Source organism: Triticum aestivum, chromosome 3B, assembly GCF_018294505.1.
Source record: "Triticum aestivum cultivar Chinese Spring chromosome 3B, IWGSC CS RefSeq v2.1, whole genome shotgun sequence".
NCBI lineage: Eukaryota > Viridiplantae > Streptophyta > Magnoliopsida > Poales > Poaceae > Triticum > Triticum aestivum.
Genome location: NC_057801.1, coordinates 827,105,233 through 827,119,950, shown reverse-complemented (window position 1 = coordinate 827,119,950; position 14,718 = coordinate 827,105,233). Strand labels below are relative to the sequence as shown.

Below are 14,718 nucleotides of genomic sequence, written 5' to 3'. Positions count from 1 at the left end.
CAGATGAAAAAATATGCAGACATGCTTCAGGAAGTTACAAATTAAAGACGGCAAATAATATTGATAGAGAAATTCTTGTAGTTGTAAATGCAATAAATGCATTTAGGTTATATCTAGGATTTAAAGAATTTACAGTACGAACAGACTATGAAGCCATATGTCGATATTACAATAAAATTAATAGTAAGAAAAGCTCAACCAGAAGATGGGTCTTATTTGAAGACACCATAGCTGGGAATGGTTATAAAGTTACTTTTGAGCATATTAAGGGAAAGGATAATACCTTACCTGACATATTTTCTCGTGCATCAAATTTGCAGATATGAGGAAAGGATTATTCCACACCAAGGAGGAATATATCTTCTTTGCAGAAGAAAATAGGTTGATAGTATTTCAGCCAAATACATTCAATTTCAAGCCAAAGGCTCATATCAAGCTTGAGAAGTTCAACGCTGCATATTGGATAATTTCTGGTTCCAATATACCACCAAAAGAGAGGAAATGGGATATATGTTATCAATTCTGAATAGCTTGGCAGAATATTTTAGCGAACTAAACAAAAAATTGCCAAAGCCAGAAAAGACTGAAATACCAAAAGGAGAAACACTATATCTTATATTTGATGGAAACAAACCTGGCATATATTTGGAATGGGAAAATATTATGATTGAAAAATTAGATGCAAAAAGAAAAGGACAAGATTTAACATTCAAAAGATATTATAGTATAGATGATGCCTTACTTTGGGCAAAAAAGGTATTAGGACCAGATTATTATATTGACCCAAAGGCTAAAGACTATATCCAAATGAGAAGAGGCATACCTGCTTCACCAACTCCCACAAAGGGGCAGGCATCAAGCTCAAAAAATGTAAAGAAGGAAGAATCCCCAAAATATAAGACATATCAAGAATGCCTTCTAAAGGGCTTGACCCTTTAGACAGTGAATACATAGATCAAGAAATGGATAAAAAGTTTGAAGAATTTTCAAAGATAATAAAGAAAGAATTAAAGGAGGAAATATTAAAAGAATTAAGGCAAGAAATGGATGAAAATTTTGAAGAAATAAAGAAAGAATGTGATGAAAAATATGATTTCAATCTCTTAAATGATGATGATCATATGGACATAGCAGGGCATGGGCAGCGGCCTGAATAAAGCCCAGCTGCATATATTGATATTGCTATCAATTATTCGGGCGCGGAGGACCTATAGCCGACCCGAATATTGATAGAAATTCCCATAATAGATCCTTTAAATATTGATAAGGTATTATCAATCATATGGGCAGGGAAGACCCCCTGCAAAAAAAGTGAAAAATAATATATATATATATATATATATATATATATATATATATATATATATATATAAACAAATAATAATATTAAGCAATGCTGAAAATGTAAGCAGCCTTGGCATGTATGTACGCATACACTAGCACAAGGATTCTTGAAGGCAGAACAGGCTCTCAAGGCTAATCGCATGAAGATCTGTATGGCCGAAGAGCAAAGACTGGTTCACAAAGCCCAGCCAATTATTCACCGAGAGATAATGCCACGTGAAGAAAGCAAAGATTCCTGAAGATTTAAGCTTGTCGGCACTCTCTTGCACTTTTCTATATTATTAAAAGGACAAGCGTATATCCTAGTAGGACACATGTGCATACTACCGTGTGTAAAATAAGTGAAGGAAGGCTCCCGAAGGCCAATCTCCCGCGAGGGGTGGCTGCAAGGTGGCCTTCGGGAGCCTTCCTTCACTTATTTTACACACGGTAGTATGCACACGTGTCCTACTAGAGTATACCCGTGTCCTTCTAATAATATACAAGCTTTAATCTTCAGGAATCTTTGCTTTCTTCACGTGGCATTGTCTCTCGATGAATAATTGGCTGGCCTTTGTGTACCAGTCTTTTGCTCTTCGGCCATACAGATCTTCATGTGATTAGCCTTGAGAGCCTCTTCTGCCTTCAAGAATCCTTTTGCCAGTGTATGCGTACATACATGCCAAGGCTGCTTACATTTTCAACATTGCTTAATATTATTATATATATTTTTTTTTTTTATTTTAACTTTTTTTTACAGGGGGTCTTCCCTGCCCATATGATTGATAATACCTTATCAATATTTAAAGGATCTATTATGGAAATTTCTATGAATATTCGGGTCGGGTATATATATCCACCGGGTGGTAGGATGGATTTTCCATATATATATATATATATATATATATATATATATATATATATATATATATATATAATAATGCTATTCATCATCCAGGGTGCAGAATAAGTTATTCTTCACCCGAGGTAATCTTACAATCATTTTATAATTAAATTACGTTTGGAATTCAAATAGTTACATTCCTATTGATTCACTACGTAAAATTTTGCATAAAAAAGTAAAAATAGAGGTCATAAGACAAGAAAATTTACAGTTTATGTGTATTTTACACTATGTTTTTACGTTCGTAATTTTACATAACGTAAAATATTTTTTACGACGATTATATATTTTCTTACAGTCTCTTTTTACATCGGAAATATGACAAAACTTACATAACGTAAAATTACGATGCATTGATGGTAAAATAGAGGGGGTGAAGAATAATTATTCCTCACTCAGGGTGACGAATAGTCAATCCATATATATATATATATATATATATATATATATATATATATATATATATATATATATATGGAGAGAGAGGGAAAAAATGAACATCGCAACCTAAAAACAAAAGGGAAAAAGCCAAGACTAAAACACACAAGAGAGGGCAAAATAAAAAAAACGCGATGCCAAAGAGCAGCATACAACAGGCCAACAAGAGGGGCAACAACGAGCCGTACAACAGGAGGAGGCCGCCAGCAACATAGAGCAGCCCACACGCAGCCCACACACGAACAAAACCACAGCCGTGCAAAGACAACAGATGGCAAGAAAAAAACAAGTGCAGTACGAATCTTAAAGCCTTCAGATCATGTGGTGGAGAGGTTAGATGTGACATAGTTAATTTTCATCTAGATGTGAGTTAGCCAATCGGATAAATATAACATAAGAGCTCTTAGGTCACTAATTCTATAAAGAAAACGTATGTCTCTCCCCAAGCAAGTGGAAGTATTGGATCAAGTCGACACAGATGTTGTCATTCGCTAGAGAAAAAGGTGGGCATTTGGTCTTGCTCCTTTGTTGAGTGCATGAACCTGAACCTGATCTTGTGGCAAGCACAATCACTGGCCAATTAAGAAGAATATAAAGCGAAGAACCCGTGCAGCTGCTTCCTAGCCGCCGGCCTGCTTTTAAGCACGGGTGAATTAGATAAAGCCGCCACTGCCTTTAATCATGACGATGCATTCTAAACAAATTTCTAACGGTAGAGAAAGCTGCATGCATGATCAGTGCAAGTGGGGGAGCAATACATAAAAGTAGCAGTGTCTAGCTAAGGCGTAGCAAGGCGAGTATTATAGTCTAGGAGAGTTGTGTGAGGAAATTTTCCTACTGTGATGATTGTTAGAAGTAACTAACCACATGTTAATTAAGGGATCAATCCCTGCCTGTTCTAACTGCAGGCAGTTGCCTAGTGTCGCGTCGATGGGTTTCTGCTGATAACTGCCATCTCTTTCAAGCACACGCCCCCCTTCAGAGCGTCTCGATCTCCGCCCTGTATAAGAGGCATCTTCATCAACTAAAGAAACTGCTGATCATTTACTCTTGGTCGTCATTTGCCTCTGTTTACAGTTGCTTTCAGCAGTGATCAGTAATTAACGGCATCTGCTGATGTGTCAAAGTCGAAAGCTAGCCTACACATCATAGTTAGGTTGCTTAGGGCATGAACAAGGCCGACCCTCAAATCACTCACATACATCCGAACCGCACAGTCCGGACGTGTTGTGCCATTCAACACGGGTCTGTATCAATCCGCGGGGCGGTCCCGATACACCTTCTTTCGCAAACAAAAGACAAATTTGTGGGGGTTTACGGGCGTCCGGACAATACCCACGCCCGTTTCTGACAACCTTGGCTCACACAAACACTCCTCCCTCGCCCGCGCGTTCCTGTCCGGCGCCAGTTGCCTGCATTCATGTCAACTCACGGCGGCCGCTCTACATTGAAGTCAGCTCAGAGCGGACGCGACTTCTCATTGTCTATGCCTGCCATTGAAGCAGCGTGCCGTCCAAGGGCGCCACCCGCTGCATGCCCGGCTGAACATGCTTCCTCGCCGCATTCAAACGGCAGAAAACTACCCGCCTTCCTCCATTAAACCCGTGTGTGCCTAGATACCTACTCCGGCCACAAGTCCGTTCGCTAGCAGACCGGCATTAAACACAACGCCAGTTGGCTCCTCGCGTCCGCCCGCTATTTAAACGATGCCAGCCGTTGCGCAAGAACCGAACCACACTTTTGTTCCCCATTTCTTCCTTGAACAATTTTCTCCATGGCACCCGGCGAGCAGGCAGAAGAGTTCTCCGGCATAAAAGCCGCCTGGGTGGCCCGTCGATCCCACCGGTCACAAGCCCAGCATCTGTCTGTTCCACCTCCATCGACGCTCTAGGCTAGCTCGCGGAGGCTGAAGCTCCAAGCCGACACGTGGTTCAACTCACCAAGGAGTGGCTACTGTGGACGACGTTGTGTCGTACCCCACCTCCCATGCCTGCGACCGCGCCATCTGCCATTAATGCATGCGTAACCGCTCCTTGCCGGCAGAGAAAGAAAATGGCTACGTGGACATCCACGAGGCGGCAGCAAGCATGAAGGCCACCACCGAGGCAACGCCGGCATAGACAACCGGTCTCTTACCCTTTGGGTAGGCCACCGTTGCCTCCCTACCTAAAAAACCAACCCTGATCCGTGCATCTTAGGGCACCCTTCCCCTCCGGTTGAAGCATCAGCAGGCGGTTCCACTCCATTGAGTAGTGGGGAAGCGAGCCGCCCATTGCGCTAAGGCATATACCTCCGAGGCTCATAGCCGCCAGACATGGAAAAGACAATGGATATCCGCCGCAACCGGCATTAGACTAGTCAATGGTATCCATGTCGTCGGAATGGAAATCCACCGGCACCGGGCGTAGACTAGTTTTATTTTTGTCCGGTATTGTTCTTAGTTAAAATAACATAAAAAATGTAATGAATTTCATCCTGTTTTATGAAATCTGATCTTGTGTCTACATGTATTTCATCCGATTAGTTTAAAAAGTGATTGAAATGTAGGACGGACAACGTTGATGGCGATCTCCAGCGTCATTGTCTGCGGATTAATTCCCTGTACGCGGACAGACGCGGGAACAAATTTACGGGTCAAACTTTGGAGATGCCCTTTAGATAAGCCACACTCACATTGCTCTACGCCTCTGCCTGGATCGTCGTTAGCCGCCTCCCTGCAAGTTGAGGAATCTGCTGTACGTTTGCTTTCAAAAAAACATCTCCGGATGCATGCATGTGTACGCATGCCTGCATCGGCCAATCATTTTCCTCCTTTCAAATATTTGACTTGACCACCTGGATTTCAGGACGTAGGAGTGAATAGAGATGAAAATGAAGTGGAAAGTTTCTGTTTTTCCGGATAAAAAATGGAAACGAAGAGGAAATATGAAAACGGAAACGGAATTTTGCAAAATGAAAATGGAAATGGAATTTTTTATGCGGAAATGGAAACAAAAACGGAATGGTGTTTTTCGGTGGAACACACGTGGAAACGGAACTTTCCATTTCCGTCAATATGGAATTTCCGTTTCTTCCATAGGGCCATGGCTGCTTTGTAGCCCAACTACCAAACAACACACAATGACACAATGAGTAGAATGAGCATAATGTATCATTTGAGTACCAACTTTTACTACCACACACATACTCAGCTAGACTCTATACTGAATTGTCATGTACTACTATAATACTATCCTATATTACCAACACAACCATATCATTTTGTAGCCATGTTAAGGATTCCATCAATTTGTTTGTTTTTATGTATTTTGCTATGATTCAAGGGGGGTTTAAGTTCCGGTTAACACACAGTTTTGATTCCATGTCCGCTCTGTATTCACTCCGTGTTTGTTTCCGGTAGTATATGTTTTCGCATTCATTTTCGGGGTTTCTGTATTCGTTTCCGCTTTTATAAAAAAATATGAAAACAAATATGATAGCATTCAGTTTCGTCCGTTTCTGCGCCGTTTTCATCCTTAGGAGTGAATTGGGAGATGCCAGATACGTCTGTAAGACTGTTTCCGTAAGCCCGGTCCGTAAGTCTATCATTTTCGCATCTGCATGCGCGGTAGTTTCCAGCCGGTGCAGGTGCATGATCGATCGAGCTCTATGTCAGCCAGATAAGATCACGCTCGCCTATAAAACCCCATGCACACCTCCAACCTCAACACAGGCAGAGCCACAGCCACATCCTAGGTCACCATGGCTTCTTCTCCCTCTCCCTCTGCTGCTCGTGCCCTGCTCGTCCTCGCCGCAGCAGCTCTGGTGCTGTGTCAGCCGAGGCTGGCTCGCCGCCGCTGGCCAAGGGGCTGTCGTTCGACTTCTACAGCGCCAAGTGCCCGCAGGCGGAGGCCATCGTCTTCTCCTTCCTCAAGGACGCCATCCGCAAGGACGTCGGCCTCGCCGCCGCGCTCCTCCGCATCCACTTCCACGACTGCTTCGTGCAGGGCTGCGACGGCTCCGTGCTCCTCGACAAGACCAACGGCGTCGACAGCGAGAAGGTGTCTCCCCCGAACGTCACGCTCCGTCCGTCGGCGTTCAAAGCCATCAACGACATCCGCGCCCTGCTCCAGAGGGCGTGCGGCGGGCCCGTGGTCTCGTGCGCCGACATCGCGGCCCTCGCCGCGCGCGACTCCGTCCACCTGGCCGGCGGTCCGCGGTACGCCGTCCCGCTCGGCCGCCGCGACGGGCTCGCCCCCGCGTCCCTGGAGACCATCTTGGGCGCGCTCCCGCCGCCGACCTCCAAGGTCCCCGTGCTCCTCAGCTTCCTCGCAAAGATCGGCCTGGACGCCGACGACCTGGTGGCGCTGTCCGGGGCGCACACGCTGGGGATCGCGCACTGCGGCTCCTTCGAGGAGCGGCTGTTCCCCAAGGAGGACACCACCATGAACAAGTGGTTCGCCGGCCACCTGAAGCTCACCTGCCCGCGACTCAAGGTGGACAACTTCACCGCCAACGACATCCGCACGCCCGACGTGTTCGACAACAAGTACTACTTGGACCTTCTGAACCGGCAGGGCCTCTTCACCTCCGACCAAGACCTGCACACCGACGCCGGGACCAAGCCCGTGGTCACCAGGTTCGCCGTCGACCAGGGCGCCTTCTTCGACCAGTTCGTCAGGTCCATGGTGAAGATGGGGCAGATCAACGTGCTCACCGGCAACCAGGGCCAGATCCGCACGGACTGCTCCCTGCCCAACGCTGCCCGCAGCGCCGGTGACGAGCTGCCCTGGTCTGTTGTCGAGGCCGTCGAGAGCTTCGTGTTGTAGTTAGTGGGCTTTAGTCGGTTCATCTCTAGCTGTTTGTTTCCTCCGCAATGGTTTGGACGCTGGATGTCAGAGTGATCGTGTGTAAGTTTGTCAAGCAATGAGAAATATTACTGTGGCCCTCGTGTAATCGAATCCAGAAATACATGGTTTGCTAACTTGGGAGAAGAAGATTTCTCTTGTCACCTTTGTTAATGATGTCCTGACTTTTAAGATCATCTTTGGAGCTGGCCAAAATTACAATGGATATATGCCACTGGTCCACGAGTAGAACGATGATAACATTCGTGCAAATATCACGGTAAATTTTTTAACTATTACTTCCTCCGTTCCAAATTACTCATTTGAACTAAAACCATGACGAGTAATTTGGAACAGAGGAAGTATGTCACTAGTCCATTTTTACTATCTGTTCCTATTTTGTCAAAGTTTTCTGTGGCAAAAGGGAAATAGAATCATGGAAGTCCGTGCATCCTAATTAGATAACTAGCTTCTACTTCCTGAATCCTTCATGTTTATATATGAGCATCTGTGATTCCTTGTAGTTGCTTCATTGGTAGTCAAAGTTGGTTCCGCAACATCATTCGAAAAAAGTTGCTTCTGCAAGTCGATTCTGGGAATTTGAGTGCTTGTAAAAGTCTAGGCCACAACTTTAAAAATCATATGCAAGGAGAACAATTATTTTTATTTAATTTTTATAGAATTGAAATCACCTGGTTTGAATTAGCATTTCAATGAGGCAAAGTAAACATACTGCCTATGTGGGAAAAAGGTTGGTATCTTGGTATTAGCTTTAGATGTGATCACTAATGCTTATTGGTTGTAATTGTGGTTTCAGAAGTACCATGATAGCAGTCACCATATATTAGCCAAGTTGCATTTTTGTTGGGTACATCAAGATGAAGATCAAGAGAAAGCATCATGTTAATTGATGTGGAATGGATGATGCCAAGCCTCTTGAAGTACTCTGAGAATGTGTTCTTTTTGTTTGGTTCCTTAGTCATGGCCTCATGAGGTCCATTTCTTCAGTGAAACTAAAGCACTTCATGAGGTCCATTTCTCTAGTCAAACTGAAGCACTTCATGATAGCTTGTTTTCGCTTTTGGATTAACTGCAATGTATCGTCTCACCCTTTATGCTCCATGCGTGAGTCGTACATATCCTCATTAGATGTACCAACGCCTATGATGGTTCTAAACCGAAATAATACAGTATATGTATGTTTGATCGACGTGCAACTAATAGATCCTATGTTATAGCATACACCCACATTAATGTACATGATGAGTGAGAATGGGAAGAAAACATGGCAGGCAAATTGCCGAAGCAAGATAAGTGCGCACAGTCCCGCCTAGGTGGCTCCCCAGCCTCTAGTATCAGTACAAACATGACCATGGCACCAGGGATCTTAGATGCCATCGGGGGAACACTTGGTGTTTGGGTTACTAATGTGAGGTATGGGAAAGCAACGCAAGGCTATTACTTCACTTGTACATCTATTTATAAGGAGTTGTAGGTGGTAGCATATGGAAATTGGAAATGCATTTTTGCAAATTTGATAATGTTAGAAGGGAAAGAGGGGATTGGTGGAATAGTCGTTGTATTGTTTGAGCCTCATGGGCATATATATAGGAGTACATGATCTACTTGGAGTACAAGGCAAGCCAGAATATTTCCTAGTAACCTATGTTTCCTAATGCAATCACGTTACTCAATATCCCCCCGCAGTCACAAGGTAGCGACGCAGACGGTGAGACTGGAGAAGAATCCGAAGGCACGCCGACGAACACCCCCCCACAGTCGTAACGGTCGACGCATCGCGGAGTCATGGCTGGAGTGGAAACCAACGAGGTTGCTCAAGCAGGCGGTAGCCCTTTGTGCCGTTTGTCGATGTAGCCAAGAGCGTGGGTGGTGGAGCCGTGGTCAAGGTAGCCGTGCGAAGAATGCCATGGTCGATGTCGAGTCAGGGTGGCCGGTGTCGAGGAAGTCGCCGTGGAGCCGCGGGCGCAACAGGGCGCCGAGTTAGTCATGGGCGCAGTGGTGACGAGGTAGTGGTGCACCGGAAGGATGATGGTGTTGACGACGCGTCGCGGCGGGTTTGCCAAGCCCGGGGACACATCATGGACGAAGGCACGCACCGGTGTTGCCAGCACCGGGCATGCGTAGACGGACGAAGACGAAGTTGACGAAGCGCCGACCAGGCTTGCCAGGCCCGTGGACACGTCGTGGATGAAGGCACGCATCGGTGTTGCCAGCATCGGGCATGCGTAGACGAGGGACCTGCACAAGCTGTACGCCATGTCGGAGAAGTTGGAGGGGCCAGCAGAGAAGAACTCGACGACGATTGCGGCGTCCATCGGCGCGGGGCCGATGTTGTCAACGGTGGTCGGAGTAGACGAAGTGGTCGGGGTAGATGACGGCGACGCTGGCGATGGGCTGGTGCTTGGACGAAGACGAAGGGGGTGGACGGGCGGCGGCGGCGGCTACGGAGGTAGCGGCGGCGGCGGCCAAAGAAGAACGGCGGCGGCGGCCTGACGGCGGCTAGGTTAAAAGTGCGGCGGCGGTGCTCGAAGTAGGCGAAAAACCCTGACAGCGTGACGAAGACCGGCGTGGATGGTGGCGTTCCCGCGCCAAGGGAGACGGCGCGGCACATACCACGGGAGGTCGGCGCGCGGTGACGGCGGAGTGGACCGCGGGCCGCGGCGCTACGGCCCGAAGGGGCGACGCAGCGGCGGCAGGAGGGTCGGGGCGATGGCGGGAAGACCTCGGGGCTGCTGCGGGGACCGCGGGCCGCAACGCTGCGGCCCGAAGGGGCGACGCAACGACGGTTCGCGAGTCGGTGCAGCCGCGGGGACGGCCTCGGGGCGGCGGCAGGGACCGTGTATCACGACACTACGGCCCGAAGGGGCGACGCACGGGTCGATGCAACCGTGAGGAGAACCACAGGGCGGCGGCGCTGCGGCCCGACGGGGCGACGCAGCGGCAGCCCAATGCTCGATCGGTGGAGAGGCGCGCTGAACTCGGGGACGATCTTCACGGGACCTCCGGAGGAGCGCGTAACCGACGGGCCAGGTCGGTCGTGCGGCGTAGATGAGGCAGATCGCCGCGGCGAGCGGGTGATCAAGTCAATCGCGCGCGAGGTCGGGGACGCCGCTCGGTGGAGGCGTGGTGGCGGCGGAGTCCGAGATGAAGCCGGTGACGACGGACGGCGTGAGACGTCGTGCGGACGAGCTTGTCAGCACCGGCACCCGGGCTGCCAAAGCAACGCCGGCGCCCGGGCAGCGAGGCCCGAGCGACCAACGGAGCAGCGGCGCCCGAGTTGAGGTAGCCGACAAGCCTGCGCAGGCGTCCCGACGCAGCCGAGGAAGAGGCCGACGAGGTAGACCGCCGGGCCGCCGTGCAGACGCGGCGGAGGCGGGTAATGTGGATCGATGGGTGGGCCGGCGCGCGAGCAACGACTATGATTGGCTGTCGCATGGCGCGTGGCCGCCGGGTCGGGGCGATGCAGGTGTCCCGGTCGGAGCAGGGCAGTGAGGGCCGGCGCAGGGCGACGGGCGGACCGACGTGCGGATGACGGCTGGCCCTGACGGGCCGCCTCGGCGCGCGTGGCCGCTGGGTCGGAGGAGAGGCCGGCGGGTCTTGCCGGGGTCGGAGTAGAGGCACTCGGGGTAGACGGCGGCGGTGGGCAACACAAACCGATCAAGAATAGATCGGAAAACCAAAAAGAAACCGCGCGATCAAGATGACCGGCGGGAGAAAGAAAACCCCGGAGCAAGGCTCGGGGAAAAGACTCTCTAGGGCAGCCGGTCAACACGACCGGCGGACAAAGCCTAGGTACGGGCGGCGCGGCCCCCGTCGGCGGTCATGGAGGCCGGCCGCCCCGGGGGAGGCGCGCAGGTGCGGAAGCGGCGGCGGCTAGGGTTTAGGATCGACTTGCGATAGATACCATGTTAGAAGGGAAAGAGGGGATTGGTGAAATAGCCGTTGTATTGCTTGAGCCTCATGGGCATATATATAGGAGTACATGATCTACTTGGAGCACAAGGCAAGCCAGAATATTTCCTAGTCTAACCTATGTTTCCTAATACAATCACGTTACTCAACATATAAGAATTGATATTTTTAATTTGGTGCTCCGTCGTTTTAGTTTATTAGACCCGTCTAAAAAATTGATTTTCTAATTTGTAAGCTCCTTTCCTTTGGAAAAATAGGCAAACATTAATTTCATCTATCTTAAATTATATATATCTTTTTTCGCGTGAAACAGAAGAGCTTTATTAACCAGGAATAATGTTGGGGCACTCCTGATGCATTATATCTAGAATTGTATCATATGCATTAATATTTGGCACAACTCCTCTCATGGCTTGCATCTTAATGTAGTATCTAAAATAGCTCGTAGTTAATATGTTTTGTGCGAGAAAAAAATATACAGAGAAGCACAACCGGATGTGGGCACGTGGCTTTCAGAATAAGCCTTTTTTAATTCAACTTGTAGTATGAACAGTTAAAATGAGTTGCTTTAAAAAAACAGTTAAAATGAGTTCTCAAAAAAAATGAACAGTTAAAAATGAGAGCTCCTAGTGGGCACTCGTTGCAACGAGGTGTCGCCCAAACGCAACAGGGCCGGGCTCATGTTGGCGCTAGCATTGTAGTGCCATTTTCCATTTACGTATTGTAGCGGTTGATACCCCGTTTCACCAAAAAAAGCGGCTGCAATAGAAAGTTTTTAAAACATGTGAAATGAAGAAGATGAATATTTTCAAACGCTTTTTTTTGAACATTGTTAAAAAAACAGTTCTAAAAAGCAAACATTTAAAAAATGGAAATGGTTGTTGAAATAGCGAATGATTTTTAGAACTTCTGTAAAAACAATTAGTTGTATTAAATATTTTTTGAATTTTGTGAAAACTTATTAAAAACACGTACATTTTCAAAAAACTAGAAGATTCTTAAATTTTAGGAGTAGTTTTTTAAAAATTGAACATTTTATAAAACTAAAACAAAAAAATATAAAACTAAAATGAATTAACGAAAGAAAACGAATAAAAATCTTAGGAAAAAGAAACATGAAAAAACCAGATAAGATCTAGAAGGTTCCTAAAGCCGGGAATGCTGGAGTAGCTAATTGAGCCGGCCCATGAGTGCACTTCATGTGTGTTCCATTGAAACTTTTCTTTGTCGTACAAAGCAACAAGTATGATTCGCCCTTAAAAATTGATGGGTTTCCAAACTGACGGACCGGCAGATTTAGACTTAATTTGGACCAGAAAACCGGGCTAGGCTACATGCGCCAACCTCCTGGGGCCAGTTCTTCTCACAAAGAAGTATTTGACTATTTTTCCTATTTTATACTCCCTCCGTATCAAAATAAATGTCTCAACTACTCCCTCCGTTTCTAAATATTTGTTTTTTAAATATTTCAAATGGACTATCACATACGGATGTATATAGATATCTTTTAAAGTGTAGATTCACTCATTTTACTCCGTATGTAGTCGCTTGTTAAAATCTCTAGAAAGACAAATATTTAGAAACGGAGGGAGTATGTACTAGCGTTAGTATAAAGTGGTACCAATGTTAAGACACTTATTTTGAGACAAAGAGAGTATATGCTTGCACAGCCTGAAGTTATCCGATATTTCCTATTCTATACTATATGCTTACATCTATAACCTTTCAAGCAAAAAAGTGAATAATTTCTAGAACTTATGTAAAAAAATTAATAGTATTAAATACTTTATGAATTTTTTGAATATTTATTAAAAACATGTAAGTTTTCAAAAATCTAGAAGATTCTTAAATTTAGGAGTAGTTTCTTAAAAAATTGAACATTATATATAATAAAAACAGAAATATATATAAATAAAAATGAATAAACAAAATAAAAACGATAAAAGTCTTAGAAAAAACAAATAGGAAAAAGAAACATGAAAAATCCAGATAAGACCTAGAAGGTTCCTCAAGCCAGGAAAGCCAGCGTAGCTAATTGAGCCGGCCCATGAGTGCAGTTCATGTGTGTTTCATCTGCACTTTCTTTGTCGTACCTAGCGACAAATATGAATCAGCCTGAAAAATTGATGGGTTTTGAAACCGACGGACCGGCAGATTTAGACTTAATTTGGCCAATAAACCAGGCAAGGCTACATGCGCCAAGCTCCTCGGGCAACTTCTTCTCTTCTTCTTTTTTTTTTTTGCAGAGTAGAGGGAGTTTTATTCAAAATGTCATAGTGTTACAGTCGAGAGGCCACAAATCCTCAATACAAGGTGAAACCGAGCATAACCACACCGCTGTAGTCCGCTCGGACCGGCTATAATTGGCCAAACAATCGGCAACTCTATTCTAAGAACGACAAATTTTTAGAGGTACAAACTCCCTATTACTCATCAACTCCTTAATCTCTAGAACCAAATGACCGTAAGCCGAGCGAGTTAGACATCACTAGAGAGACTCGCCAAGGCTTCAGAAGAATCCGACTGAACGACGACTGGAAGAACTGAGTGTTGGATGGCCAAGGCCATACCCTGCATGAGTGCGTGAAGTTCAGCCTCCAGAGCGTCGTTGCAGTGGAACAGGACTCGGTAAGCTGCAAAGATGATCTGTCCTTGATGATTGCGCAGCACCATACCGGCAGCCGCTGAGTTATCTGCTACCTGGAAGGATCCATCAACAGTTAGGGCAACATAACCCGGGCCTGGCGCCGGCCAAGGTAGAGGTATATTTTCCTTTCTAGGAAGAACTGTTGGAATCGCCAAAGATGGCATTTGTCCTTTCAGAATTTTGTCCACAGAATAACGACCAGCAAGCTTGATTGATTTGTAATAACTGTCCAGGAATTCTACCGTAGTTGAAACAGGCGGAGCCTCCTTGCCATGAGTCTGGTCATTCCCTAGCTGCCAAATGCGCCAAACTAACATGATGATCATGTCCCGTACATCATTAGAACTTCTACATAGAAGATGCATAAGCCATTCCCTTCCGTTATCAAGCAGAACCTCGTCCGGTGGGAGTGGCCATCTGTCACGCATCTGCAACCAGATTCCTCGCGCATGATCGCATGCAACCAGGGCATGGAAGGTGCCCTCCTCATCTAGTCCACATAGTCGACAAGTAGATGTTGTGGGTATGTGACGTAGCACCTTACACTTTTGCGTGGGTAAAACACCCATAATAACTTGCCATGGAGTGATCTTCATCTTCTGCGGGACCGATGATTGCCATACGCAGTTCCATAGGGACCGGGATCC

The 14,718-nt window shown here is 46.4% G+C and overlaps 1 pseudogene; it reads left to right on the top strand.

Annotated features, from left to right (window-relative positions):
- Window positions 1-6,406: 6,406 nt before the first annotated feature.
- Window positions 6,407-7,638, top strand: LOC123066891 (cationic peroxidase SPC4-like; annotated as a pseudogene).
- The last annotated feature ends 7,080 nt before the right edge of the window (window positions 7,639-14,718 follow it).